Source organism: Candoia aspera, chromosome 9 (genome assembly GCF_035149785.1).
Source record: "Candoia aspera isolate rCanAsp1 chromosome 9, rCanAsp1.hap2, whole genome shotgun sequence".
Classification (NCBI taxonomy): Eukaryota; Metazoa; Chordata; class Lepidosauria; order Squamata; family Boidae; genus Candoia; species Candoia aspera.
Window position 1 is genome coordinate 11,760,773 of NC_086161.1, and position 25,183 is coordinate 11,785,955.

Below are 25,183 nucleotides of genomic sequence, written 5' to 3' on the forward strand. Positions count from 1 at the left end.
TATACACACACACAACACCTTTTCTTCTTGTAAGGGCGATAAACCTGGCCCAAAGTCAAGCTTGTTGTCTGCTGACTAACCTTTTCTCATCTTCAAATGCTTTTATTTACAGTTTTCTAAGCTTACCCTTGTTCTCATTTGTATACTGCCAAGATCAAATGATTCCTAGCAGTTTACACCTAATGTTCTAGGATGGCACATTATAGGCATTTTATTTAATGTAGGCACTGAGTTAAGTGTGGCTGAATCCCACAACTCCCAATATCTCCTTTTGTTGGCCAAGTTGCGTGGTGCTCCTGGAATGTGTAGTTGAAGAACATCTGGAAGAGACCACAGTTAAATCTTCATCATTAGGTGAGCCACAGTATGTAACATTTCCATTTCTTGTCTTTGTATCCATCCTTCATTTCACAACTGAAATTGAGGCAGCATGAATAAAGTTTTCACTGTGAGAAGTCTTCATTTGGTTAGCAGTGGTTTCTTGAACAAGTCATAGCAGACTGTTTCACACCTCATGGTAAACCATCAACCGTGGTTTTAAAAACCACAATGACTGGGCTCACATAACACACTAAACCAAAACTAAATAAATGATGCAATGTGTGAATCCAGTTCATTGGAGCTAATCAGGCAGTGTATCTTGGGGGTGCAGGTAAGCAGTTATAATGCCAGCAAGTTGCTTGTGATGGAAACCCTAATAGGTCAAAAATACAATGTTTAAAGATTTCTTAAAGAACCAAGCCATCAGATAGGCTTAGCTCAACATTTCTGTAGAGAAGGTGCTTTGAAGGTATTGAAGAAGATTAAAGGCACTGTAATTCTACAAATGGGTCACATTCCATGTTTAGGAAAAGTTCGTTGTTGGTGTTCAAGAGGAATGTACTGATAAAAGTAGCTGGTAGAGATGATTGCATGCAGGACATTACAAATTTCTGATGATATTAGATATAGTGACCTTGATATATCTGATGCTTCTCTTAGGATATTATGGATATTTTGAATCCACTCTTGCTTGAAGTCTAATCCAGTAGTGATAGTTTGGTCCATTCAGCTCCATTAACCTGAGTTCCCCAAAGGTTTCCTGTTCCTTCAAAAGATTCTATTCAGCTCCTTGCTCTTGGAATTCCTTCCCAGATGATTTAAAATCCCTCCTCAAAAGCCCACTATGTCCATTACATTTTTTGCAACACTCTAATCGCTGCATGCTGTCCTCTGCTTAGTGCCTTCTGGCTGTGGTTCCCATTATTGCCAACCAATGCCTGTGATGGCTAGGGATGATGACAATTTTTGGTAAAACATTTACAGGTAGTCCTCATTTAACCATTTGTTTAGTGATGGTTCGGACTTACGATGGTGCTGAAAAGACCGACTTACGACTGGTCTTCACACTTACAACTGTCACAGCGTCCCTGCAGTCACGTGATCATGATTTGGGCGCTTGGCAACTGGTTCACATTTATGACGATGGTCATAAATGTGATCTCCACGTGATCACCATTTTCAACTTTCCCAACTGGCTTCTGGCAAGCAAAATCAATGGGGAACTGCATGATTCACTTAACCACTTGGTTCCCTTAACCACTGCCGTGATTCACTTAACAACCGCCACCAAAAAGTCATCAAATTGTGTCAGATTTGCTTAGTAACCACTTCACTTAGCAACTGAAATTCTCATCCCAGTTGTGGTTGTTAAGCAAGGACTACTTGTAGAAGTATCCACAGTAGTCAAAGATTCTGTTAAGTGCACATCATATAAATAAATCCGTCTTCTGTTTTATACCAGCCTTGTGTTTCCACCCATTTGTTTATCTCCCATACAAAGTCCCTTCTGATAGGGCCTTGTCCTTTTCAATTCTATAGCAAACTATGAATACTAGTGGATTGGTTTTGTGATTACCACTTTCCTTTATTCTTCAAAGATTTCTTACCTCCTGCATACAAAGCAAAATTCTAGGATGAGGATGATGATGAGTCCTCCTCTTCCTCTTACCAGAATCATTTAGATGAGTGTTCCTCAACCTGAGCACCTTTAAGATGTGTGGACTTCAGCTCCCAGAATCCCCCAGCCAGCAGATTCTGGGAGTTGAAGTCCACACATCTTAAAGGTGCTCAGGTTGAGGAACACTGATTTAGACCTTTTCAGTCCAATTCCTTCTCTGTGCAGGAATGTAAACAAAATGTGCACAACGGACAGCTCTTTTCCTTACATATTTTCTTACCAGTGCGATTTCATTCGTGCAGAAAAAGTCTGGAAAGTTCCCTCTAGTACATTTTGTATGTTGGTTTCCTTCTAGCTTAGCGGCAGATCCAACAGCCTAAGTGCAGTGATTAATTTAGCAGCATTAAAAAAAAAAGAGAGAGCATTTTGTCTGCTGACTGCTTTCCCGTTCATGAATTTTTGTTTGTGAACAGTTCTGGAAAGACATTGTTTTAGGACCGTTTTTAAAAAGAGCATTTTAAATGCATTTTTAAACAATGTTTGCAAAGAGCAACAGGTATGTTTGGCCAAGGTGTAGTCTGAACGAGTACAAAGGGAGAGGAAAAGCGATTTGGATTTAAATGAGGCTGCTGTAAGTCCAAATTTATTACACAATGTTGACAGGAGCTTCCATCTCTCCTTCTCCCTCTCCTCTTAAGAGACCAAATACCAATGATCAGTGAACTGGAGTGAATATTAATCGATTTAACCTATTTATGCTTTACTCTAAAAATGTACTTTAGGTTTTCATTGCCTGTGATTGTTGAACATGGATGACATGATCAGACCTTTGCTTCTTACAACCATATTTTTATTTTCACGTTTGTAGGTTTAGTTTACTTTCTTAATGGGATGGAGTATCAAATAAGGAAAGGATCCTTGCAAAAATGGCCGACCATCCATTTCTTTACTACTTAATAACTCAGCAGAGTGTTGGGATGCTGCCTTTATATTGCCCCATTTCCCACTAAACCACACTGTAGTTCAGCTTAGTGTGTTTTGCAAATCCAATTGTTGTGATTTGCAAGCTTTGCTTTATGATCTAATGTGCTGTACGAACTCAGCTGATTGTGGGTCCTTCAATAAGCTATTATTAACCAAACCATAGTATCTCAGTGTGAAGCCTGTTACTGACTGGCGGGGAGGAACCTTCCCAGCTCTTCCTAAAGTCTTTAGGAACTGAATTGGAAATCTCTATCTATAGATCATGGGGCTGTCTTGATTCTAGCTCTTCTTGCACGATTTACAGATTGGTTGACTTATACATGACTGACTGGTCCTGGAGTTGTCTTTCAATAAGATTGGCTGACGGGGTGACGCCTAGGCTGAGTTCTTGGAAGAGATTCCCTCCATATATGGGCTGGGTTCACTCATTATTTTAAGGCATGGGCTGACCATGGCTTATTGAATAATCCACAGTCGGTTGAGTCTGGTCAACATTCTAAGTCATATACAAACCATAGTGGCTGGACTCACACAGGCTAAGCCAATGTCAAGTAAACCATTTTTGGCTTTTCATATTTTTGTGAGTAAAGTTCCAAACAAGGATGGACACACCCATAGATCTGCTTCTGCTAATCAGGCACCCACCAGTTCCCATACTTACTGGGACTTTTTGGAGTTTCCATCTCAACACATCTGGAGACAGCAGGGTAGAGAAAGCTGACCTTGAATAAGTAATGGCTGAGACTCAGCTTATTTTTTTGGATCAGAACTAAGCATTCTGTCTTTTCTCTTACTTCCTCTCTCTCAGGCACACAATCACTTTGATTACTTTTCTGAGCTTTTCGTTTTGCACAAGCTAATACTGGTAGGAGAGTTATATCACTGCTTAAAGATTTAACAGCTGTGGCAGGCCCTAATCAATTTTTTGCCCACCCCAGAACTTGTGGATGAAACCTTACTACATCTGCAATCTAAAAAGGTTTGCTAGAAAGCAGAGCTCACAGAACACAGTGGCCAGAGTGCACAAGGGGAAGAAATATCATCATCTTGGTCAGTTCTGAAACAAATTCGGGTGGTGGTAGGAAAGAGACCTTTAATTAAAAATACAATTTTAACTATTGCTTTGAATTTTGGATCCAAACTTGAATTTTTTTTTCTTTTCCTTTTTCAAATAGCATTTGCAAACATGAATTCTATGGGTCCTAGGACTCGTAGGAAAAAGGAAGTCTAATCCTTTAACTTTGGTAAATTACATTTTAACAGGAGTAGGTGATTTAATAGTGATCTTTTAATCTCAACTGTAGCAGTAGCTATTCTTCTTGAATGCCCTATTAGACACATTTCCCAAATATATGGCTCTCATATATTAAGTTATGGTTTGCTTAATCATTGTTTATTGAATATAATATTCATTGACTGGGTTTGCCCTACACATTGACCCGTAATGGTTTGGGAACCATAATAGCTGAGTTCTTACAATATGCTCAAGCAAAAGCAAATCAGCCGCACTGTAGGTAAAACAACATGTGAACCCAGTAACAGTCTGTATGGTTGCCTATGTGAATATGACATCTTTGGGTCTTCCCTCATCCTTTTGTGAGCATGGCTTGGTGAACTCATAGCTTAGAGATGATCTTAAAAAACCCTTTAAATAATAGATAGGATTGCTGTGCATACAAATGTATATAACACAGCAGCCTAATTAAACTTGCTTTATAGTTGGACTGTTTTTAATATGTTAGTTGGCTTTTCATCTATCATGTGGAGCACCTGGTATTAGAAAGGCATCTGATAAAAGGAGTGAATAGAATCAGTCAGTATAATCCCACGTCCTTCTGATAGATAAAGCAACCATGAAAACTGTTTATAAGACTGTCTTTAGCAAAGGCACAGAAAACATTTCTAGAGATGAAAACATTATGCTCAGACTTGTCATTTTGGGGTTACCAATAAGATTAGCCATCAGCCATTTGAATTAAGTATGCCAGCCACTGGAACTTGCGGAGTTCCTTTGGGTTTCACCCCAATTTCAATTGAAGAGATGCCTGGGTTTGTAAAATGACAATATGCCCCAACGGCTGACTTCACACAACATGCTAATCCCATGCTAACAGAATGCAGTTGCTGTGTTCACTTAATCATGCTGTGCTCAAGCAAATAAGTGATATTATGCATGATTGAAGGTCCTGGCCTGCTTTCTACAACATGCTCAACTATTAAGTACTCATCCTCATTTTAGTCTGTTGTGCAAACCAGCTATCTTGTAACCAAGGCATTCTTGAGATGAAGGAAGTGAATCAGAAAGAAAAAAAAGAAGTCATAATCCCCACTCAGTGTTTCATTTTTGTGTAGCTCAAAGTGGACCTTGATGTCCTATTTCTTTAGCAACAGGGTCCTCACCATTTTTCTTAGGTGGCCAATTCCACCATCTAATAATAGTTCCCTCCATTAGCAAATGCTCCCTGCTACCAGATATTACACATTTATGATGTGATTGCTATCCTTTTCCATCTTTCTCTTTCTCTCTCTCTCCAATCTCACATACAAAGCTTTTTGTAGCCTGCCGAATAATTCCTTTTGCATCCTCCAGTGTTGATAGCTCCAAATATCTCTTTCTAGAGAAGGAAGTGGTTGGGGCACAGATTGAGTTTTCTCTAGCCATCCCTACCCCCCCAATGCCTCAACCCAAACATTTTTCAGAGTGCTGGGACAGACAGAGACTCCATGGAGAATTTGCGGGGAGATGGGCAGTGATATAAAGTTAAATAATATAAATAAATAAATAAATAAATTTATACCAAATAAACTTCTTACACTAGAGGGTACTTAAGTGAACAACCGGCCTTCATAGTAAAGCTAGTAAGGTAGCTGGAATGCAGCCAAGGTTTTCTCAAGGCAGGTCACCATATTGTTTCCTTCCCCCAAACCATTTCAGTTTGGATTTTGCTGTACAGAGGACCATTTTTTCCCCAGGTTGATATTCCTGGGGATAGCTCTGCTTTTATCTCTGTGTGAATTACAGAAAGCTTTTCACTCGGAATTAACTGTACCCTTTGAGGGGCTTAGCGGACAATCTCTAGTCTATGATCTTCACTTGTCAAGTTGGGATCCCTGCATGCCGTGACTTTGAACGGTGTCATTGGAGTGGCAGCCTCGAAGTTCTATTGCAAAATTTGGCAGAAGGCAGAGCACTCTCTGCACAGGGCAGCCCATTACTGTAAAATGGTCCCCCAGATGAACGCTGTACACACACCGCCTCCTCCAGATGGGGGGCCTTTTCATTTTAGGCTTAAGTTGATTGCTCTGATTCTGCGGGCAGGCTTTCTCGGTAGGGGGACGGGAGTTGTTCAGTGCTGCGAGTTAGCAAGAAGAAAGACTGTCCCTGTTTGATCTTCTCAAGTTGCCAACCCTTTATTTTTGGAAGTGAAAACAAAGTCAGCTCCTTTATGTGAAGTGTTGAGAAATGGCACCTGCAATGCAGGATGCTCTCAAAGTTTTTTCTTCTTCTCTTAATTGGGAGGAGGGCTCCTATAAGATTTTCTTTCCTTCTCTCTCTCCCTACTTAATTTTTTTTCCCCAGCCAATTTGTCTTTTAGTAGTAACCTTTTTAAAAATTGCAGAAGTGGAATTTAAAAGCCTCTCTACTTAGAAGCAATGTTGGAGAGGAAAACTGGTAAATACATCCCGGCTACCTACTGGCTGGTGTACTTATGATATTGCCAATGCACTTCTCTACTCACCTCCAGACAGTTTTAAAATGGGTGTTATTTTTCTCCTTTGTTGTGGAGAATGCACATAAAAAGCAGGTATAAGGTGCAGTCAGGAGCAGTGGATGCTGATTCTCTTAGAAGATTAAAGAATTATTATTTTGTTAAAATTTGGTGGTGGTGGTTGGCCCCTTTCTGTTTAAATCTGATTTCCTTTTTAACCGTTCCCAACGCTTCCCTTCTTTGCTGCTCAAAGTCAGCAGCTCTTTATTCCATGGCTATGCCCCCATGCACTTAACCGTGGCACAAAGATGCCCTGGCAGTATTTATTTTCCCACTTGTCCCATGATGCTGTCCTTATCTTGCCCCAGCCTTTAGGTTCTCATTAGCTGTACTGTACTGAAGTACATTCCAGTGCTGTCCATCAACAACCTCAAGGTCTATAAAATCTGTAGGCTTTTTCATGCAGTTCCTTGGAGGGAAAACCAGAGACTGCTGCTGACTTGGGAACACAAGCAATAGAGTCAGGATAGGGATCAGCAATGAGGATAGCAACTGTCATGGAGTGTTTCCCTCTCCAGGATGGGTTGATAGCAAGTCAACTCAACGGTGGAGAATGGCTCTTAAGAGAGAAAGGGAACTGGCAAAAAGGGAATGGATATAAGGGGAGGCAAATAGCAGAAGGGAAAGTAAGAAAAAGTAATCCAACTTTTTTATTGTTTAAAGCCTATTAACAATCCCCAGGAAAAGCAAAATAAATAACAGAAGTCAATAACCAGCCCAAACCATGACTGAACTTTACTCCTGTACTCGTCCATGCATCAGTGTTGACACAACCCGGCAGTGTTGAAATGTATATAATAAATATAAAAACATGTACAATTGGTGGCAAAGGGAGATTTATCAGTCTGGTGTAGAACTGCTTGCAATTTTATATACCTTTTCACCTCTTATTTCTACTTCGAATTACTGCTGTAATGGATTTTTCTGAAGGATGGGGTGCAATGTGGATGAGCTATGCAAATCTAACTGCTTGAACTACTGCAAGCAGAATTCAGGGTGGGCCCAGCTCAGGTTACTTTCTGCAGCTCACCCCCACCGCTGCTTCTTCCTCCCTCCCTCCCTCCTACCATGGTTCTACCAAGGTTATTGCTGGCTGGGAATTCTGGGAGTCGAAGTCCACACATTTCAAAATTGCTATGGTTGAGAAACGCCGTGCTATACATTTCATGGAGGCAACCCTCCACCTCATCTCCTGTGCGGGGTAGTAGTGACCACTTGCTGGGAACAACAGCATCTGCTGGGCACTGAAAGAAACAAAATGCTGGACTAAGATGGTCCTTGATCTGATCTATTCATACAGTCCTACTTTTTGCATAAGTGATGATCTACTTATAGGAACCGGCTTGAGGAAAATTAAGTTGACCTTCTTGGAAGAAACATGCAGTTATTGCAGCTCCTGGAACTGTTACCATGGAAGACAAGCTCATATCCAAAATGGGGAAAAAATGTTTTTTTTAATCTACCAATTAGTCAAGGTTTTTAAATAGTGAATGAAATGTCACCTCCTAATTTTTAGACATATAGCATGTTTTTAAAGGGATGACTTAAAATACTCAACTTAGAATCAGTGCTACAAGACAACTATTGTTCTGATGGAATGCTTTGCAGATGGAAAAGCCATACCAGCTGCAGAAAGGCTGGGTGATACTTCTTCCCAAGATCAGATAAATTCTGCAAGCCAGGGTCCAACAGACTTCCCCAATCTCAAGCTTTCCGTGCTGGCTGGGAGTTGAAGTCCAGCCCACGTGAAAGGCACCAAGTTGTCGGGGGAGAATGGTGTAAAAAGGAGTTGCACATTTTTTGTTAAGCTAAAGACCACATTTAGCATTTGAGTGGCATTTTATTTATTTATATGTATTTATTCAAATTTATTATAGTCTCCTGACTCCAATGGATTCTGGGCGGTGTACAAAACCAAAAAAACCCATTAAAACAGTTAAGAAATGAAGCCATATAGATAGCCCAGACTAAAACAATCTTAAAAGCAACACAAATCAAACAAAACAGCCCCCCCCCCCGCCAAAATACAATAATACGGCCGTAAATAAAATTGATTGATTGAATAATACATTAACCCCAGGTCTGGGACCAAAGCCAGGTTTTAATAGCTTTCTTAGGAGAGAGGACACTGTCCTTATCTCTGGGGGGATGCTGTTCCAGAGGGTGGGGCCTTCGACAGAGAAGGCACGGATGTCCCCTCATTTGGCTTAATTTAATTTTAAATGCAATTAACTCTATGTAAACAATTTAACTTTAGCAGGATTGCTGTCTATGTAATATCAGTTGTATTAAAAAAAAAGAGAGACTACAGTTAAAGGGCAAAGTTTTGAGGGGCTTTGGGGAGGCACAGATTTTGTACCCTGATGGAAAATTGATTGGTTGATTGATTGATTATGTGCCATTAAGTCATTGTTGACACTTAGCAACTACATTGATATGCTCCATGACAATCTGTCCCTAACCTGGTCTTTCAGGTCTTCCAATGGTTGATGTAAAATAGAGCAGGGTAAATAGTGGTTTAATTTAGAAGAAAATATTTTCTAAGTGTGTGTGTGTGTGTGGTTTATATTCACTGACAATAGAGTACTGGGGGCAGATGAGCTTTTTCTGTCTAATCTTCTTTTGAGGGGGGGAAATTCATCTTAAATGGATCATTTTCAAATTCAGAGTCTTAATTTTTATTCTTACATTAATAATTTGCATCTCCTCCAATGCACACCTCACCTTTGTTCCACAAACAACCTGGATGATGCAGAGATGTGTTGTGAACAGAACCAAACATCTGAAACAAATGTCTGTTTTAACTTTCATGTGCGCCTGGGGTAGGAATAGCAAGCAGCAAAGGAGAATTCTGTTGGACATATTTGTTGGATTAGCTTAAGCTGGGCCCTCCAGGAGAACAGCAAATTAGAATTTTTGCTTCTCATTGAAAAATGGGAGGTTTTGTGCTTTAGCAACCCCCCTGTATCTCTAAATAAGCGGCAGGTACCATATTGATCTCAGATTAATCCTCATTCTTTTTTTCTCCACCCTTTGCTTCTGTGTTTGTTTGTTTGTTTGTCTTTCAGGTCTGATATTTCACTTTGCCAGTTCCCTGCTGGGCTGGTATTTGGAGCTGGTGCACAAGCTGCTTTTCTTTTTGCTGATTATGTTCCTGCTCCAAAATATTTATTTATTTAAAAAAAAAAAACCAGGAGTTTGGGAGGGAGGGTTCCCCTCTAACAACCTCCTCATTGCTGGTCCAAGGAACTGGCTGGGTTCCAGCATCTGGCCATGGCATACAGGAGCCTTCATGAAACCAGACAGAATTAAACCCTTTGTTTCCTGTTTGCCTGACTGGCTTTAAAAAAGGGTAAAAAAAAAAAAAAGAGAGAATGCAAGGAGACTGGAGTTCTCAACAAGACCGTCTTTGTATTAATTTAATTAATCAGTTTAGTGAAGGGGGGAAAAAGAGGATGGGAGTTTATGTAACAAATGCATGTTTTTTTAAGGGGTTAAGACAGTTGTGGCATACACAGAGAACTGATTTATGTTTCCTTTGCCTGCAGAACTCTGTGGATTCTTAATGACGTGGAGTTCACCGTTATAACCTTTATTTTAACTCCCAGCTCTTACCAGTTTGAAAATGCTGACCTTTTTGTCTTCTGTGATAGCATAGGGACTTCTCCAATATAGGGACTGCTGTAAGTCTATTTCAAGGCTGTACCTAAGCGTTTTGGATAAGCTAGCACCCCATCCAGGATGCAGGATTGCATTGGCTGGAAGCAAGCTTAGAATGGGGCACTCAAACTGTGTAATTTCCCTAACTCTAAAGTTCAACCCTACATCACTCTGCCAACATTTGTCATCTAAAGCATCCATCTCCCTCTATGGGTTGACTGTAGAGTGTGTTTATATTTCATGATGCAGTGATTCTGTGAAAATGATAACCAATGTTGGCTCAGCTCACTAAAGGAACTTGAGAGAGAGAATTCTAAATATAAGATTTACTTCTTAAAGCCAGTATCATCTCAATTTGTGTTTATTTATTGGTTATTTTCAAGCCAATAGCCATTTTCTAGGTAGCATAGCAAGATTTTATTTCAAACTTAGATATGCACACAGTAGACAATACCTTCCTAAACACTCACAAGCCATCAATAACCAGACAATTCAAAAGGTTAAAAGTAATATAAATAAATTCAGGTGCCAATTTGTGAACTTGTGTAATTAAATTTCTAATGAATGCCTCTGAAGAGAGAGCAAGTCTCAGTATTTATTCTTCCCCTTCTAATCCTGTTATTTTACAAGTATTCTAAAGGAAAATAATTTGTGGGGATTTGGAACAAATCAGAACAAGTAATTAAAAATGATCAATAGTGCACACTTCAAAATCATGTTCTGCTGTAAGAGATGTTCACTGACGAGAGTATGTAATGCTCTAGTAAATAACTATTTTTCAGCTAACTTAACGGAGCTTGTTTTAGCCTTACCAGATGCTCCTTATTTTGAGCACAGTGCCATGTTTTCCATTTGACATTTAACAGGATATTATAGTTGCAGTATTCTTCAGGAGGCCAGCACGTCATATTGTCTTCCAGGAAATATTATTTCTATTCTCCCTCAAAACAACAATCGCTGATCACTAGATATTGAACTGTTTAGGCTCCTCCCCTTTTTAATTTTTCCTTCTCGATGATTCTGTTACATTTTTGAATACTTTGGGATTCCTCGGAATGTGCTTATGCTTTTTTCTTAAGTGTGGAAGATGCTTTTTTTGGCTTGAATCCAAGCTTGGAATATGAATACACTAGTATGGCAGCCTACCTCAATCTGTTGTCTCCCCCCAGTTGTGGGAATCTCACCTCCTAGCTCTTTGGATTATCAGGGTGAGGAGGAACAGGTAACCCTACTTCTGGTCCCTGTCCATTTCACACATGTCCATCACGCCCTGCTCCCACACTGATTTTTTTTTCAATTTTCAAAACTGAAATTTGCATTTAAATATTTAGCTAAATATTTTTGTAAACATTTTATCTTTTAACATATATATCTGTATACCGTTTAGCCTCATATAGTGCCCTTCTAAAAGTATAGCCAAGAGCTATTGCAAAATTTGGGAAACAGCATAATTCAGAGGTTAAACAAGTTCCACTTAAAAATGTTGGCCATTCAATCAGACTGAATCTTTGAGTAGCCTCCAATCTTGGAGAAAGTATCTAAGAATATATTGCTTGGATTCTGTTTCTCTTTTTGGCCTGCGTTCCATGCCACTTCAGTTCTGGTTTAAGAACTTAATTTTGGATCTGATCTATGTGCATTTTGCTGTATATTTCGTTTGATTAGCATCTTCCCCAAACTCCTTTTAGATGTTTGGTGTGCCTTCCTGGGCTCCTGGGTATAGATTATACTTCATTGTTGTTGTTGTTTTAAAGAAAGGTCTCATTCTTCTCCACAGACAGCAGAGTTACTGATCACTCTACAAGTGCACATGTTTGTGATTTGGACGATAAATTTAGGATTACAAGTTGTGCTTTCTCCACCAGCCAAGCAATCTAGAATGGTATGTGAACCTTTATATTTGCATTTAAAGCTCGCCTTTTCCAGGTCTCTGCACCATGTTTCCCCTCTCTACCCACCTCCATCAGTTCTGTGTACAGGGAGTGTGTATTCTAAAATTAATGCAAGCAATAAGGATTGATCTGTGTCCAGTTTATCTTAGTGGTTTCACTGACTTTTTTGAAAATATGGCAGCTCATCAATCTTTTTTGCTTGGATTTAAACCATAAAAGTTCTAGCTCTGAATTAACACTAGTCAAATTCTCTATTCCCCCTTGCATAGCTCAAGAGAAGAATCATGGTGGTTCACACATGGGGAGGCGTGGTGAGCTGTCCAGTCTGAATAGCCTTTGTTATCACATTTACTTGGTTAATTTCCTTATTCAGGACGTAGAAGACATTGTCTGTCTCTACTGGTTTTTGCCTGTCTGCTGATAGTTGGTTTATGGGACCTTTGTGCATAGTTCTAGAACCACATTGGAGAGGACCATTATTATAGGGCAGTATTTCTCAACCATGGCAGTTGGAAGATGTGTAGACTTCAGTTCCCAGAATTCCCCAGCCAGCTATGCTGGCTGGGGAATTCTGGGAGTTGAAGTCCACACATCTTCAAGCTGCCAAAGTTGAGGAACACTGTTCTAAGGACTCGGATCTTGCAACTTCATTTTTCTTAAGTTAGAATCAAGGACTGTGTAACCACATTGATACCTTTCATTTAGGTCAGAACATAGGTTATCTAAAGCTTATAATGGGAACATGTTGTTTTGTATCCCCCAACTGGTAAGAATTCTAAAAACCCTGGATTTGCTTTGCCTTCAGTGAACAGGCACTGGAGAGAGGAGAACTATATGCAAGGGAGTTAGACACAAAATCCATTTCAGTTACTTTCTCATAGTTTTCACACCTGAGGTTCACTTTAGCCCATTTTAGCATCAATTTCAGGTAGGTAGGTAGGTAGGTAGGTAAGTAAAAAGACACCACTGTCTTAAAGAAGTTCTGCATCACTTCTCCAGCATGTTCCAGAGCACCTTTCTGAGTTGTTTTTAGAGCTTGCCCAGACCCAATATATCTTTCAAGAATAATCTGGCAGGGCTTCACAACTCCACAAGTTAATGGCCAGATTATGAATCCCATTTTTGCTTACTATGAAATTCTTGCCCTTTTCCTATTGTTAAAGAAATACATCACGGAAGCTTCCCCAAGGAATTTAAAGTCACTCTCAAGAACTGAGCAGCTCTCAGTGGGCAGCACCTCCTTCCTCCTTTTATTTCAAGCACCCTAAATAGTGTGTTTTTCTTCTCTGCTACAAGTTCAATAAGAAGATGCTTAAGAAACTGAATGGCTGCTGCTTATCCCACAGAGACCACTTAAAATCACTTCTTTCTGGGGCTAAAGGTTGCAGAAGAGACAGGTTCCCATTGACCTTTGTCTCTTACCAATCCATTGAACAGGAGAAGAATTCCTAAGCCTTCTGTGCCATGAGGGAATACAATTTGAACTTCAAAAGTTTAAAATGCCCCAAAGATGAGCGGTGTCTTCAAGGCCAGATTAAAATGCAGCCTAGATCCATAGACAGAATTGCACTCTGTGCTTTCATGCTTCTTTGCAGCTTCTTTACTTATTTAAGTTTGTCTACCTCTCTGTCTAAGAGTGTGTGTGTTTGTGCACGCACACACCAGCACATACATAGACAATGCCTTTGGAATTTGTATTACTGCCACTATTCTAACCCAAAAGAAGCAGATGAACCCATTGTGTGTAAAACCTCACCTTGAAATTTCCAGCACTATACTAGAAATAGCAGTGGTAAAAATGCTTGAATAAGTGTGCTTGAATGCTCCATACATTATTTTGTTTGTAATTATCAGCAGCCCCGTAAGATAGGTTAGGATGATAACCTTAAGCCTTAAGCAGCTGTTGAGCAAGGGGATAGGGCAATGGCAAATATCTGTTTTTGGATCAAGAGCCACTTGGCTGCTGATGGTTGCCCCAGAAGCTGCATTCCAGAAAGTTAGATGAACCAGGATAAAGAAGCAGGTTTGTCCAGGTCAACAATTAAATTTGAATTCATTTTTAACAGCTGTATTTTATTATCAAAACGTAAAGGTGTTGTTTGATTTTTAATTGCCCTGGGTGATAAATAAGATAAAGTGGTATACAAATGTAGCCTGCTCAACTTTTCAGGCCCAGGCAACTATCATTGGGTATCTGGTCTTGCAGCCAAGGGTAAAGTAATCTCTGCAACTGGTTCAAGAGACTGAGTCCCTCTTATCATGGTGTACTTCCTGAAAAGCAAAGGGTCGCTGATCCAATGGATGAGGCCAGCATATTCTCCCTTCAGCTGTCCAACCCCTGGGGAGTTGTCCTGAGATGTACAGAATAAGCACTTCTGTTGATACAACATTCACTGGGCACAAATAACAAAGCCAGGTTCATTCTCCCAGCCACCTTACTCTGTTCCATGGTTTTTATGCAGAACAAACCACTGTAAAGTGCCAGTTCTCTCATTGGCCAGCCTGTTAATTTCATAGGACTCACGAACCTCAGGCCACTGGTTTATTTCAGCAGATATTCCTCATTTGGGTTGCTAGTAACTCATCAAGGCCTCATGCTGAGAGGTCCTTTCCAGCTCTCCTATCTCATATCCCTTTTTAGCAGGAGATAAGAGAGAGTTCAGCATTCTGCCTCTGAAGTATGTGCTCCATCAGTGTGCTATGGCCCTCTTCCCTATGGCAACCTCATAAACAGGGAGCAGCAGCTATTATCAATGAATGTTTAATACCATCAAGACATTAGACCATCAACAGTAAATTACAATGAGCTCCCCTTGCAGGATATTGCAGGATTGGTGAAATAGGGCCCTGGGGGGAGCAGGACAACCACCAGCTCCCCAAACTTCAGTTAATAATTGTTCCAAATATCACGGAATGTTGAGTGATTTATTTGTGAAGATAGTGAAGATGTCAAAGATTGAGCGTTGGTATATTTAATCTTGAAAATGAAAGGATGAATGATCTGGGCATATAGTTATGGGAGAGATTGCAAAGATTGTTGGTTTTTATGTGAGTGTGTGTGCGTGCGCACGCACACATACTCACAGCATTCCAGGTTTTTTTTTTCCTTGAATAAAACTGGTTTTTAAAAATCAGCGCAAACTCAGTGCAAACCTATGCGTGTTTTTTCAGTTCTGCTATGCCAACAAGGCTTTCTTTCCCTTGGAGTGTGATTAGGCATGTCATCATGAATGCTTAGCATCACTAAAGGCTGATACACAATCTTGGCCTTTTCACAAACCTTCCGTCCCCCCATTTGCTTTTCAGGAGTAGGTCTGGGTGAGTAACTAATAACTTTTAATGTAGACATTGTAGGAGGAAAGCTACAGTATGTTAGTCTAAGGTAGCCAACAATCAGATGGAGTCTGGTAGCCTCCTTTTAGAATACGGTTAATGAAAGCTTATACCCCTGTTACTCTGAAAAGGGGCTACCAGATTCCTCCAGATTTTTAAGCATTTGAACTCCCCATTTGGGAATGCATCCATCCAAGGTGGGGTTAAGGTGAGTGATAATAAAAATACAGTTTTCTGTAATAGAACTGGTAATACAGTTTGTACCAATATATAACATTTTACTATATGGTAATAGCCTGTGTGGTGTAATGATTAAGGTGCCAGATAAGGACTTAGTTGATGTGTATTCAGGTCCCCACTTGTCATTGTAATGGTTGGTTCCCAGGCTGATAAAGCTTTTTAAAAAAAAAAAAAAAAATTCAGTCAGTTGTGTCTGATTCTCGGAGACGGCCTGGACAAGTCCCTCCAGTTTTCTTGGCAAGGTTTTTCAGAAGTGGCTTGCCATTGCCTCCTTCCTAGGGCTGAGAGAGAGGGACTGGCCCAAGGTCACCAGCTGGCTTTGTGCCTAAGGTGGGACTAGAACTCTCAAACCATGCCTGATTGGCTCTTGGGCTGAGAGAGAGGGACTGGCCCAAGGTCACCAGCTGGCTTTGTGCCTAAGGTGGGACTAGAACTCTCAAACCACGCCTGATTGGCTCTTGGGCTGAGAGAGAGGGACTGGCCCAAGGTCACCAGCTGGCTTTGTGCCTAAGGTGGGACTAGAACTCTCAAACCACGCCTGATTGGCTCTTGGGCTGAGAGAGAGGGACTGGCCCAAGGTCACCAGCTGGCTTTGTGCCTAAGGTGGGACTAGAACTCTCAAACCACGCCTGATTGGCTCTTGGGCTGAGAGAGAGGGACTGGCCCAAGGTCACCCAGCCGGCTTTCATGCCTAAGGCGGGACTAGAACTCTCAAACCACGCCTGATTGGCTCTTGGGCTGAGAGAGAGGGACTGGCCCAAGGTCACCAGCTGGCTTTGTGCCTAAGGTGGGACTAGAACTCTCAAACCACGCCTGATTGGCTCTTGGGCTGAGAGAGAGGGACTGGCCCAAGGTCACCCAGCCGGCTTTCATGCCTAAGGCGGGACTAGAACTCACGGTCTCCTGTTTCTAGCCTGGTGCCTGAACCAGTACTCCAAACTGGCTCTGATAAAGCTTTAGGATGCTGTTATATCAAGCCAGCTGCAAGCTTTTCCACTAGCGAAAAGACCTGCCTCCCCACCAGATGAGAGGAAGGCTGTTAGAAAGAAGCCCCAAAATTCTCTGTCCTAATGTTGTAGGAGATACATTGGTGCTAAATGGGAAATGGTTCATCTGCTGAAATTCTTGTAACTCCATCCCTTTCATTTAGTAAATCACGAGAAAGAAAACACTGGAAGAACCATCTTTGGAAAGAATCATTTTGGTTTGAGGCAGCTGCCAAAGAGTCTGGAAAACCCCTCCCTTCAGGCACCCCTGGTGCCCTCCTTGAGATTTCATAGGAAAGTTGGGGGATAAGTGCAATAATAATGAATTATTTTTTTAAAAAAAAAATGAATAATACTCTTTGTGAGTGAGTGAATGAATGAGCTCCCTGAAATTCAGAAAGACCGAAAAACTATCCAAGCATCATTTGCCAACCTAAACGAACTTCCAAAGACTCAGCAGTCAAACAGTAATGAAATAGCAGCATGTGATGCCTTCGAACAGGTAGGTTTTTAAAGCCTTTTTTTTTTAAGAAAAAGAAATGGGAAGGGACAGATGTATTAGGAAGGACTGCTGAAGGTAGGGGCGAGACCGATTTGAAATGGGAGCTTGACTTTTTCCAGGATCCTATAAGATACAATATGTGAAGCTGCCACAATGGCAAAGTCATGATAATGCTCTGGATCCTGGGTTATTCAGCCCAGCTGCACCTTTCAACATTTTCCCCGGTGCCATGGCAGTGCGTGATGGCTGGTTCCTCTCCCTGCTTGGCCAGGGTGCCAGCGATGGAGCCCCTGTGAAGGAAGTGTCCAATCTGAGCATTCTGGGGGCAGAAAGAACAAGATGGAGCTATTCAAAGGAAGAATTGTATGCATAGAGCTTTACCAGAGAGAAATTGTGCTTACTCAACATTGCACAGTAAGCATGATTCTCTTTCCTTTGTTACAGTCTTTAGGGGAACAGCAATAATCTCATTACTTATTCAGTTCCTTTTATGCTTGTTTAAACATGCCCAATTACTGATAAATGTTCACCTCCCCATGCAGAGCGGCTGTAGGTAGTTCTCAGTATATCTCTGGGACACTGTGTGAGAAAATCAGTGTTTATCGAAACATTTTCCCCCTTGGCAATCAATCTCTTGAATTAAGAAGTCATTTAAATTCCACACTGAGATCATCCTTGAAGGATTTTTGTTTTGTTTTGTTTTGTTTTAGAAGGGCCTTTTCTCCCTTTTTGCAGTTTGCAACTTCTTTGACAAGGCAACGATTAAAATAAAATGCAAACATGTCTGTAACATTTCTATTTAAAAACAATTGTGAATATAAAGGAAGTAACTCAATAAACAATGAAAGATGTCTTATGTTAAGGCAGACTATTTCAGTTCATCTAGCCCCAGATTCTGTATTGCAGGTCTTGGCCAAATTAATTGTTCAGTTGTGGGTTTTGTGTCTTTTCATTTTATTTATTTGTTTATTTTAAGCTGCCCAATAGCCAGAGCTATTTTTTGCAATTCGGGAGAAGGAAAATGACTCCTATCTATCTATCTATCTATCTATCTATCTATCTATCTATCTATCTATCTATCTATCTATCTATCTATTTATTGCATTCTTCAAAAATTTTAATGATATTTCAGGGTAGCAGAGAAGTCTTAATTTGGAAGGAAGGGAGGGTTATCATTAAGTGGGTTGTACTGTTTTCTTTTAACTGCTTTTTAAAGAGTGCTTTCCACTACTTCAGAGACAGTGGAACTGCAACTAATGGCAGCTTGGGGACATTCCTCACTGAGAATGTCTCAGTGGGAATGACACTACATCAGGACATAATGTCATTCCCAGGGGCATTTTTGTTCCCCACAGTTGTTGGCTACATCAGCAAATCCAGAATTAGAATTACACAGAGCAGCCTTTCCCATTCTTCTGCTGACCAAAAGTGTTAGACTTCAAAAACATATAATCCTGGATATGATAGATCTGAACTTCAAAGCATCTGAAGAAGTCCAGGTTGAAGAAAGCTTATGTAGACTTAAGGTCTAATCTCTCCAACTGACTCTGAAAAAGGAAAACAACAACAACAACAACATTTTGAAATGCATTGAGGTCTGGTAACCTCAAGTATTTCTGAAAATTTGCTTCTCCTTTGACTTCTTCACTTAGGGGTACAGATTTGTGGCCCTCCAGATGCTTCTGATATATAGTTCCCAGGAATCCTGGTCATTATATTGAGAACTGTAGTTCAACAATTCCTGAAAGACTCATAACTCTGTTATCTCCTTGCCTACCCATTTTGCTCTTCATGGACCAGGAAGCATAGCTTCAGCTCCTTATCTCTCTTATAATAGACATGTCCTTCAAAATTTCAAAAATAGTCGTCCTACTTTTTCATCAATGGGTGTAGGGCATTTTTGGCCCAACATGTGTCTATTCTTACTTATAATCATTCAGAATTAGAATTGCTACTGACTTTTGCTTAAAAAGGAAACATTTGAGGCAGACATCAAACACTGCAGGTGAAAATATCACTCATTTTAAGGTAACTACCAAAGATCCCTATCCACATTTGACTCATACCTACATAGGAAGTTTGAGTTGCCACTTCCAGTCCTGCCAAAAAACACAACAAAGATGGACATAGGAAATTATCACTTGAAATCATGAGTGAAGAGAAATAAAAATCTGGGTCTCAGTCAATTTCAGGCTAATAAAGTAAAACGTCCATTTCTCAAGCAAATGTAATGGTGGTAATGTCCAGGAACTTAGATAGGTTGTGTGTGTGTGTGTGTGTGTAGCTTTGAGTCAGTGTTAAGTCCTGACAACTGCCTGGACAAGTTCCTGCAATTTTCTTGGGAAGATTTCAAAAGTGGTTTGCTATTGCCTCCTTCCTGGGGCTGAGAGAGAGTGACTGGCCCAAAGACACCCAGCTTCCTTTGTGCCCAAGGCGAGACTACAGCTCATGGCCTCCTGCGTTCTGCCCTTCCGCCTTAACCACTACACCTGACTGGCTCTCCTTAGAGAGTTTACTGCTGTTTAAATACTGCTGCATTTAACAGATTAATTGGTTGCCTTTATTGGTGACACACTCTGTTTAACATTTTTTCCTGTATTGTTGGAAAAGAGATGGCTTTGCCTCCAGACATGGTTGCTGATGGGTTTGACTTATGGGCCTTCTAGGCTTCTGGAAGGCAATTATAACCAATAAAAACTTTGAGTCCCCAAGCAGGTATTTTGCCACAATAAGAGTTTTGGTAGACCTGAGTACTTTTATCTTGGGAATATTAAAGATGTTGTGCTTAAAATTTGATGATTCAAGGGTGTTTTTAGAGGTTTCAAGTGTTGGATTGTCTGATGAGTATCAGATTCTTGTGCTACTGAAATGGCTATAGAAAGGGCTTGGATTAAACCAGGATTTATTAATAACAGTCAAAGTAATGCAGAAACTTGGGTTACCAGATGGGCAGATCCTGCACAACAAATTTGACATTTTATTTCCCATCCATATTGGTCCCCAAAGAGCTAGTTGTTATCAATAATACTTGTCAAATTTTATTCTAAACCAAAGTTGGCATTGTGGCCTTTGGGGTCTGCTAAATACCCACCTTGAGCAACCAATCAGCATATTGCTTGAAGAGCAAGATATAACTAAGGGAAAGAGCCTACTTGAATGACTGTTGCATGCTGGGAATTTTGTGAATCCTCCCACTGGTTTGGAATGAGGATCTCTGGGTGCAGAAGAGGCTGGACAATATTAGAATGTAGGGTTCAGCATTTTGCTTTCTACAGCCAGTGATGTTTTCCCCACAGTTCCTAGCTCTCCCTTCCCTTGTCCAATTCTACTGTAGAAAGCCAGGCACATTTGTTATCTTCTGTCAGGAGATATAACTCATGTGTGTGTGTGTGTGCAAACACACTTTTAGTCCCCTGTGAAGAAGTTGCATTGAGAAATTATTGTGTTAACTTAAGACCCAGTTCCATCAACTAATAGTTCTTTCAAGCTTCCCTGTCTAGCTCTTAGGAGCCTCCTACCATGTTGACAATCAGCAGGTCATAAATCACCAAAGGATCTGTCCCTATCTTATTTTTCTCTCCTAATGTTCAAAAGGAAAGGCATTATTACTGAAAGTATTTTAATAATGCCTTACCATGATTATATACTGTATGTGTTTGAAAATGCACTCAGCTCCAGCTATTTACATGTCTTTGTCATATCTTTGTGCTAAAATCACAACCAATTCTAAGCAGCAGTTGATTGTCCTGTCTTAACTGATTATTACATTCCATAAATCCAGGAAGTCCATGGGAACAGGTCCAGGCTGGGCAGTGGGTTTTATGAAAGTCTTAATTCTTTTAATGCGCAAATGTGTTTTTTATTTGATGAACCTCTGAAGACTTGTGAGTTTCCTATACAACAACAACTTTATTTTTGGTTTTCTCATTTTTACTGACACACTTATAGCCAAGAGACAACTTGACCTCAATACCGAAAAGTACAGCAAGGTCAATATAAACTCCAGGACTCATTTAAATATATTTAATGGAGTTGATAATATTGTTCACCCTGAGATTAAGTTTTCATGCATTGGGAGCATTATAGGTTGAAAAATACTTCCATTTAGGAGTTAGCTTTCATACTGATGCAGCAGACAGCATCTTTTGTACATGGCTGGAAGAAAACATATAAATGAGATGCACAAACGTTGAATTGGGAGATGTGATCTCTGCACTGCTTAACTGTGGAGGAAACATTGTTCTAAAGTGTGGGAGAGGGTTGGTTTAAGGCCATATCTGCTGTCTGAGTGGATTTCCAGGATCTTTACTCCGAAAGATGGGAGTATGTTTTGGATCAATAATTGGTCAATAATCATGGTAAAGATTTCTTTCCTCCTCCTCCTTGTTCAGTCAGTGACCTGGATCATATACATAAGTATGCCCAGTGGTATAATCCAACATCCACAGGAAAAAAATTAGGCACACAGCTAAAAAAAAATTAGGAACGCTGCTAAAATTACAATGATTTTTTTCCCCTGTTGTTCTATGCACCACGTTTTGCCACCATTATATATATACTGGGTCTGATCAGGCAAGCAGTTGGGATGATGACATGTTATACTGAATCTTAATGAATAGTTAAACATTGTGATCTGGAGCCTCACTTTTGCCTTCCAAAGTTCAGCCTCTAGCCACAACATGAAATGGGAAATACAACTGGGAACTTACAAGATTGCCTCTAGAAATTTTGACTGGATAAATTCTCTGAGATGTAAACTGGGTGTGATTAATCATGAGCTCCATATGGAATTTGTGCTAGGGCTTTTGTCTCTGGAGTGAAAAAAAGCAAAAACAATGAAAGTGAAAGTGGAAAAAGTGGAAAATAATCTCTAGAAATTTAAAGCCCTTCCTTCCTTCCTTCCTTCCTTCCTTCCTTCCTTCCTTCCTTCCTTCCTTCCTTCCTTCCTTCCTTCCCCCTTCCCCTTTGCGTAGTTCAAATAATAATTAGAACTATAACATTTCAAATACACAAAATGAACACATGTTTCCCTAATTGTAGGATTTCCTTTAAATTTTTATTTTGGTTTGTCTGCTGGTATCAGCTGTTTTTTTTTTTCCAATAGAAATAACCCTATAAAACATAAAACCTGTGGGTGAATTGGTAGATAGTAGTGTTGATGTCTGAAGCAAATTGCACTTTCAACTCCAGAACTGGAAAAAAGATAGTTAACTGATTTTTTTCCCTAGAAAAACATGTCTTCCCACCTCAACTTCTAGAGTTCAGAATGAGCATTAAAAATGCATGAGTCTTATGCATCTTGAATAATTCTTCCTGTCAAATCCCCTTTACTGTGTTCTTTTCTTTTATGTTGGAGAGCACAGTTGAAGGCCTAGGAAGGCTTCACAAAAGCCATGCTTCAGAAGTGAGGTCTGAAAACATTTCACAAGAATGTATTGACAAGCTTCCCAGGATGAGGTTATGTGTCAGGGTCAGACAGAGAGTGTGATGTTATTTTATCTGGGGAATAAGTTGTTTAGTAAGCAAAGAACATTTTAATCTCTCATAAACGCCCAGAGGGCTGGGGCTGAAAATTAAGTAGATGTTTGGATGGTGCAGGGTGAAGTCCTGAATCTTGTAATCCTCCTGGAAATCCTCATTTCAAAATTCGTTGTTTGGCAACAGCAAGCAAGGCGAAAGGTTTTGCCTGTAGATGCTAACAATGTTGGGCTTAACAGTCTAGGTCTTTTTCATCTCATAACCCATGTCAGTGTTCAAGCCTTGGCTATTTATGCTTATTGCTCATAGCCTCCAGTTCAAAGCTGATATAATGCTACAGTGAAAGTATTCTTTGTTGTGTAAATCTCCTTGATGCAAGCTTTTTAATGTACTTTTTTGGAATCTGATATAAAGTTTTTAAAAAGCTCTTTTCATTTCTAAATTCAGGTTGTTTTCAGCCCCTCTGTTCTACACTGCTCTCTGTGTCATGGCAGGGAGTGTTCTTGCAGATTTTGCAAATCCCTTTTCCACAGAAATCAGGGAAAAAAATTTCTGTTTTAACTTGACTGCTTTCCCGCTTCTACAATCTCTGTTACTTATGTGATTTTCCTTCATGCCATGCATCTTCTGCTCTCGTAGGATGCTCTTACAGAGCCTCTGAACAGATGCCCCACATTATTTGGTCCACATCCTAAGGGGTGTCTCAGAGTCCTGCTTTCTATGCCAGCATCCTAAATGAGTGAGCACAAGTGACAGGATCTTCTTTGTGGTAGCACTGCAGCTTTGAGATGTCTTCCTCATAATCAATCACCTGGCATCCCCCTTCTGAGGTTAAGAACTGAGTATGTTCTTCTTCAAACAGTTTCAAATGTTCCTTCTTATAAATCACTGCTATTTGATTGTTGTTTTCTTTGTTTCAGTTGTTTGTTTTAAAACCTAAGTGCCCAACTGGGGCTGGGCAGAGTGTTTCAGCTGCTTCAATCATGCTTCAAGGGAAGTAACATGCCCACCCACCCACCTTCTAAAAAGCAGTACTGTCCCATTGCTTTGTCGTGTCTTATTTCTGGGGTCTTCTTAGTCACTCTTCTTGTGTAACTGAGAGCTGGCATTGCTGACCCTCCCTGGAAGACTCTAAAGAAGTTTCTGGCAGGGCAGAGGAGACCCCGGAAGTTTTGTTAAGCCCTTTGATGAGGCACATTGCATTATTGCAACTGATGAGACAAGTAGTGGAGACAAAGCATGCTTTCTTATTACTGTCAGGCCCAGCCCAGGAAATTCAGAGAATCAATCCAGCCAAACTTCAGTTCTTTATTTGCTCACACCGTATAGACAGAATATTGCCAGACTAAAGCTACTCTAACTAACCTAAGGGGAAATAACCTGGGAAGGCTCTAGGGTGGGGCTATCCTGAACCTCTTTGTTTTCCCACCACTGCCTCCCAGACTGTGCCTCCTCTTATCTTGTCCTCCTCCTTGGAATGTGCTCCCTCCTTCCTGAGAACCAGCAGCATTACTGAAATCTACCACAGTACAGACCTACTAGTCACCTGCACATTTTTAATCACTGTTCTAAGCTGGTCTGTTTATCAAGACTATGTATGTCCCTAGAAGAAAGAGGAGCCTGGAAAAATCAGAGAATAGAAATGGCAGATGTCATCGTATTTCCCACTCAAGGAATCCTTCTATGTGTAATTTATCAGCATGAAGAGACCTTGGCCATTTTTCTTGACATGATAGCCAACAGCTTTGTTTGCAGGTCCAAGATGCAAAAGAGATGTCCCTAGATTTCTTAGTATTCATCTATCTTTTCTACCATAGATGTAGGCCTTGATTCTAGATTCAGGGTGGGCTGTAGGAGAACCTCTTGGGCTTTAAAACCTGTCCACAAAGACCATAACTTTTGAACTTATTAACATGCGTTTTGAGAGCCTTATTTTATGCACCATGCAAGGATGAGCTGTATCTTTTGTTTTTCAAACATCCAGCCCAAACAAAGATTAATTAGAATAGTTATATTGTGTCTTTAGTTATTTGGCTGCTGGTTGTGCTGAGTAATATTAAATTTATTCTGTCTAAGGCAAGGATTTTTTTATTTTATATAGGGAAAGGGTTGAATTTTAAGTACAGGGCCAGATGATGTCATCTGAAACCAAAAGGAATCAATACTACAGTGATATCCTATATAAATTTCAGCTGCCCGTCCTAAAATAACTTGGAAGGAAAGCAATACATTTTTCTAAGCTAACAAGCACTTGGCTTGACCATGTAAAGTTTAATTTCAGTCTGCCTCTTTTAACAGTAAAGCCTGCTTACCAAGTTTTTGATGTGACCCCAGAATATGTTTGGTAGTAATTGCTTATCCATAGCTGTTAATCAGTGTTGGTGTAACATCACAGATCA

General features: G+C 40.3%; 1 protein-coding gene across 2 annotated transcripts in view; it reads left to right on the plus strand.

Annotated features, from left to right (window-relative positions):
• Positions 1 to 25,183, plus strand: part of PKNOX2 (PBX/knotted 1 homeobox 2) — a 275,457-nt gene that overhangs the window by 22,037 nt on the left and 228,237 nt on the right. For both annotated transcript variants that reach the window (XM_063311480.1, XM_063311478.1), the window contains exon 2: positions 12,131 to 12,235. The gene's annotated coding sequence lies outside the window, so the exon portion shown is untranslated. The remainder of the gene's footprint in view (positions 1 to 12,130; positions 12,236 to 25,183) is intronic.